Source organism: Danio rerio, chromosome 2 (assembly GCF_052040795.2).
Source record: "Danio rerio strain M-AB ecotype USA chromosome 2, GRCz13ab, whole genome shotgun sequence".
Lineage (NCBI taxonomy): Eukaryota > Metazoa > Chordata > Actinopteri > Cypriniformes > Danionidae > Danio > Danio rerio.
The window spans coordinates 21,658,703-21,664,931 of NC_141022.1; positions in this window are offsets into that span (position 1 = coordinate 21,658,703).

Here is a 6,229-nt window from a genome sequence, read left to right on the forward strand (position 1 = left end):
TTGTAATGTTTCACCTGGTAGCTGGCTTATAGCTTTAATTGCTTTAACATTAATTTAATTCCCATAGAAAGAAAAATTATCTTTCAACTCCATAGAGAAGAGGTTCGTTGAAAGCCCACAAATGAGCATTGTTAAACAGGAAATTATATGATAGAATCAGGTGAGTGTCTCCCGCCCTCCAACAGGACCAATTGTAACAAGATAAAAAAAAGTCAAGGAAGTTGTGAAAACAGAAGTGCAGTGCAACTATCATTTAGACAAAATGCTTTTTCCCCCAATTAGCTGAAAGGATATTCAAGCGCTCCCCCATGTAACTCATTTAAAGCCCTATAGAGTCTAACAAAATGGAGTTATTCTATTAAATTCAGTTCAAATACGCTCTTCCTTCAGTCATTTGCTTTCCATTTCATTCAGGCTTTTCATTACCTAAAGGGGGGGAAATCAATTACATCGAACACCTGAACTAACAATACTGCCAGGCCAATTTGCAGTTGCAGGAAACTGCCTACGCAAGAATTAGTAATGTTAATGAGAAGATTGATTTGATATTTTTGGCAATCTGAGAGCACAAAGGCAAGCCCGTCCTCTCGCTCCCACTCCTTTTGTTGACTGGTAAATTAAAGAGCTTGGACTTGATCAAAGAAGAAAAATCAAATTTCCTCTTTCATTAAGCCCGACCAATACGCCTCGACTCTGTAGCTCGGCCAAACCTGCCATTGTCTCGCTAATCACAGACGAGTCCAGGAGGATTCCAACTTGTGTTGCCTTGAAAAGACTTTTGTATTTCCCCAACTTGTAGCCGCTGAATAGAGCTATTCATTATGGAATTTCATATAACACAAGCCAAATTAAATGAGACTCAGGTAATTATGATTGGACGGGGAGTGTGCAGTCATCATAATGACCCTTGGGTGATAAGTCTAGATGTTGTCTGCGGATGGCAATGCAGATGATATTCCATATTAATACAGTATTCACTGATTGGGCGCTTTCCCAAGCATCCTCGCACCAGCAATAATGAACACAGCCCAGTTATCTTACAGACTCACATTTCTGGATTCACTGACCCCGGCCAATCCCAGAGTGGAGTATATTCATCATATCTGTGCTCGCTTAGACCTCAGCCATTCCAGAGGAGTCTGCAGAGAGACTGGAGTTCATAAATCTACTAGCTCTCACTTAATGAAGCTCCCCATTCCTCGGCGAAGCACGCTGGGCTTAACGTACTGTACAAATCTCAGAGAGAGCTAATAACTAAGGTCAGAATGGCGGAAAAGTTTCTCTAAGAGATCGAGTCCCGTGCTCTAGCGCATACAATGCTGTGACAGCTTGACAAGCAGGAGTTAAAAGGATAGTTGAATCCTGTCCTCTTTTGTTCACCCTTGTGCGGTTTCAAATTTGTATTAGCTTCTTATTTGAACTTATTAGCAATTGCATCATTAAAAGCATTGGATATGTCAAAGCAGTACCATTTAATAGAGCTAGAGATATTTAAAGGTATTAACCTAGTGCAAAGCTCGTCTTTAGGCACTTGATGATAAATGACATTTAGGATGCTTTCACCTTTGGTTTTATTGGAGGTTGGATTGATGTTTGATTCTTCCTGAGGTTATGCTAGAATGTTTTTACACTGAGATTTTTGGTTTCAAACAGTAAAACATTTCCATTGTCGCAGTGACAATGGTTCACATTTATTAATAAAAGTTTTATTTGGATATAGAGAGATACAGTGTCTCAGTGGTTAGCACTTCAAGAAGGTCGCTGGTTTGAGTCCCAGCTAAGCCAGTTGGCGTTTCTGTGTGGAGTTTGCATGCTCTTCCTATGTTCGCATGGGTTTTCTCTGGGAGCTCCGCTTTCCCCCACAGTCCAAAGACATGCGCTATTAGGGATTTTGATGAACTATGCTGGATAAGTTGGCGGTTCATTCTGCTGTAGCAACCCCTGATGAATAAATGGACTAAGACGATGGAAAATTAATAAATAATGTGGATATTGCAGATTATTGTTATTTTCAAATTGGACCACAAATTGCATGTCTCACAGTCACCAATGTAAGGAAAATAATTGTAAAAAATGAAAAAGGGAAATGATTAATAAAAACAATTACCCAATCGTGCAAGAGTTACTAAACTTCCCTTAAAGGTTCATACCTCATTTTGTCTGATAAATGAGAGAGCAAAATTGTTTCACCTCTGTGAAAAGTTTGGTTTGATTGACATGTCTCAAGCAAAAACTTATGTTTTTGTTAGGAGAACGTTTCTAGGCAACATATGCATGCATATTTAAAGGCACAGGAAAAAATAGCAAATGTTGAAATGCTTGAGGGTTTATTTGATTGTTATAACTATTCAAGGCAGAAATACTCAGATCTGTTTTGTGATTTTGCTAAAACATAATATCAATATTAGAATGGGTGGCACGGTGGCCCAGTTGTTAGCACTGTCACTTCACAGCAAGAAGGTTCAACCCAGGCTCATTCTGAAAACGCACCACTATATACATTTCGGTGAGCGCCAAATAAGTCCCAGGAGCTACATTTATTTTTTTGGAGTTTTTGTTTTCTAAAATCCACCAAAGGTTGCTCTGTATGCTTTTTCAGATCTCAAATTTCTCTTGGGAGTGCTATTTACACCTGCTGTTCTCATGTAAATCCACCAGAGGCCACTGCAATCGACTGACCCACCCTCCTACTTTCCTAAACCCAGTGGTGTCCAAACTCAGTCCTGTAGGGCCAGTGACCTGCATATTTTAAATCCAACCCTAATTAAACACACTGAACTAGCTAATCAAGCTCTTTCTAGTTATACTGGAGTTCCATGCAGGTGTGTTGGAGGAAATTGGAGCCCAACTATGCAGGACATCGGCCCTCTGGGACTGAGTTTGGACACCCCTGCCTAAACCCAACCAATAGTGTCTTCAAAAGCACAGATTGACCCGCCCACCCACATCACTAAACTCTACTAACAGTTTTAAAAAGCGATCCAAACAAAGAAAAGCTCTTGCCTGTTTTTTACCACACATTCAGATTTTACCACATTCTCACCCTGTTGAGAATGTACTTGTTTGTTTTATTTTTTGATTTCTGTTTTTGTCTGACCTGCTCTCTGGAAACGTTCTTTACCAGACTCCTCTTTGCATCTCAGTACATGCAGTGCTAACTGGACAAACTGGTAACAACTGAAAAGCAGTCCATGTTGAGGTAAGCAGTCAGCAGGTAAGCAGGAAAAGGAATGGCATCACAGCATTTGTCTATTAATGATCGAGCACATTTTTGTTATCACATAATATTTTAAACCAAAATCAAAGTATACTTTTTTGTGCATGCCGGTATTTATTTAGTAAATAAATGTGTGTGTTTCCTTTGCAGTTTATGCATTTTTTTTTCTTTTTGGATAAAATGTTTACTCAGCACATTTTCAAAATGTATGCACATCTTGGCATTACCCATTAAGCAGTTTTATGCAATATTCCAAAATGTGCATGAAAATAAGTGGATGGAAACATAGACTTGTCTGTCACTAATACTAACTGAGTGTAATAAAGTAATCCCACACAGAATCACAATTACCAGTTTTTAATCAGCTGTCAAATAAATACTCAAATCATCTGTATACACAATTATTACTGGTACAGTAAACAAATATATTTGCTTAGCTGTTTATTAAAACACAACTCTAAGTTTGTCGCAAGTCTCTCTCCATCTCAAAACACCAAACTCCTTGTTTTTAACCTAACTATATTCAAACCTTTATTTTCACAATTTCCCATTTTTTTCCTCTACTCTCCAGATAGCTTCCAATAAATCTTTAAAACACTATAAAATTCTCAGCGGTGCTCTTCTGAAATTGTACTTTTTAGTCAAGCATCGTTCCACTATGTTGCTTTGTGTAAAGTTTTATAATGCTTTGAACTGAACTGAATCAGTACAGAGACACCGCTCAGCGAAATGTGTTTTCTTAGTCTCTCTCTGGCTCTTCATCACAAACCAAGTACCTGCTGTCAACATATTGCATTTTCCCAGGTTTCCACCTTTGGCTGGCCGGTGGGCCGTCACGTCATTGAGCTTCAGCGCCGGCGAGAAAGTCATATCTGTCGAATTGAGAGCGGCTGAAGCGAGGAGGAGAGAAGGAGAGGGAGCGGGGAGAATCTGTGTTTGCCATCAACAACTCAAGAGAGCAGAGCGCCGGCAAGATTGATGATCCCTTCCCTGAAAGTAACAAAAGATCTACCGCCCCTGAGAGGCTGCTTATGGGGCCTGATAGACTTGTCATTCTCTTAATAAACGCCACAGATATGTCAGCAGCAGTGCTGGACCCACCCAGACATACTAGAAGCTCTATCAAGACCCGAGCCCTAAAATAAGCTCAGAGGCAGAGCCGGGGAAGTTCATTTGTTTGAAGGCTGATGCTTGGAATGTGATTCTGGTGACCTGGATTTACAGCGAAATAGTGATGTTTATTTCATTTTAAAACGTTAGAGAAATTGACTTTGTGGCAGCACGGTGGCTCAGTGGTTAGCATTGTCACATCAAAAAGGTTGCTGGTTCGAGTCCTGGCTGGGTCAGTTGGCATTTCTGTGTGAAGTTTGTATGTTCTCCCTATGTTTGCGAGGGTTTCCTCTGGGAGCTCAATGTCTCCCACCGTCCAAAAACATGTGTTATCGGTGAATTGAATAAACTAAGTTGGCTGTAGTGAATGAGTGTGTGTATTTGAATTAGTGTGTGTAGGTGTTTCCCAGTACTGAGTTGCAGATGAAACATATGCTGGAATAGTTGGCGGTTCAACTGTAGCGACCTCTAAAATAAAAATGAATGAATGAATGAATGACTGACAATGAGTTTGTTCAAAATAAAAACAACTTGATTTGCAGATGTAGGGCTCTACTTTGACATTTCAGGCGCAAAGTCTAAAGCGCAGGGCGCAAAAGCATTGAGGGCGTGTCAGAATCTCCTTCTGCTATTTTAAAGACAGAAAAATCTGCTTTGCGCCGTGACGCATGGTCTAACAGGGTTGAACTTATTCTCTTAATGAGTTATAGGTGTCTTTTGAGAATAAACTAATGAGTCTTTTTTTCCCATTCCCTTTAAGAGTCAGTTGCGTCGTGCCATGGTACATTTGCTATTTACATGGGCTTTGTAAGTGGAAAAACTGAATGCTTCACTAGAGAGAAAACTGTTAAACAGAGCATCTACAGCGCAAGAATGAGAGATGAGCCTCCTCATTCTTTCACTTTCACTCTCGTGGATAAGGAAATGTGTTGTAAGCACAGACATCCATACTTCTAAATTCAGTTCTAATTTCCAGCCAAAAAATAAATGAACAATAACAATGAAGTATGGTCAAAAAATGGTATGGTTATATCCAAATTCACATGCTGTGCTTGATATGGTCTTAAACCTGACAGGTGGGCAAATCTAAGCTTGTTTTTAATAAAACAAATCTAAATATGCAGATAATAAATAATACAGCTAATAATAATAACAGTGCAAATTGTCATGAATAAACTAAAAAAGCCTCTCTCACTCAGTCCCTGATTTATCAGGGGCTGCCATAGCGGAATTAACCACCAATTACTCTGGAATATGTTTTACATGGTGGATGCCCTTCAAGCTGCAAACATGACTATTTAGTCATATAAAAATTATTTCATAGTATGTCCTCAATTTAATTTACAGTTGCCAATTTTTCACATATTTCTTTGTATGTTTCTTTAATCCAAATGCAGTTTTCAAAACATGCATGAATTTAATTTACAGCTAAATTTTAATTGGTCAAATGTATTTAATTTAAAATGGAAAATAGAAAATAATGCTCAATATAAAATTTAAAATATAGGGAGCTGCAAAAAAAAAAAAAAAAATCTATTTAAAATCTATATTTATTATATCATGTTTTCCATAAGATTCATTCATTAAATTTGAATTACATCATAATTCAAATTGTCAAACATAATTGTCTATATTATAGAAAAAAAATATAGAAAAAAATAAATGCTGTAGAGACTATTCAAAATCTGCTATAAAATGTCAACATCTTTGACATTTCAAAGGGTTAAATGGGAGTTTTTAAAGCATACTTTGCATTTTCTTGTTAAATACATTTCAATAATCATTGTTAATTTGTAATTCCTAAAAATGCTGAAAAAATTGTTCATTCATAGGCGATAGTTTTATTTAGGTTTAAGTATAAGAAATCATATTCCCCCGAATGAATTCAGTGTAGATGATATA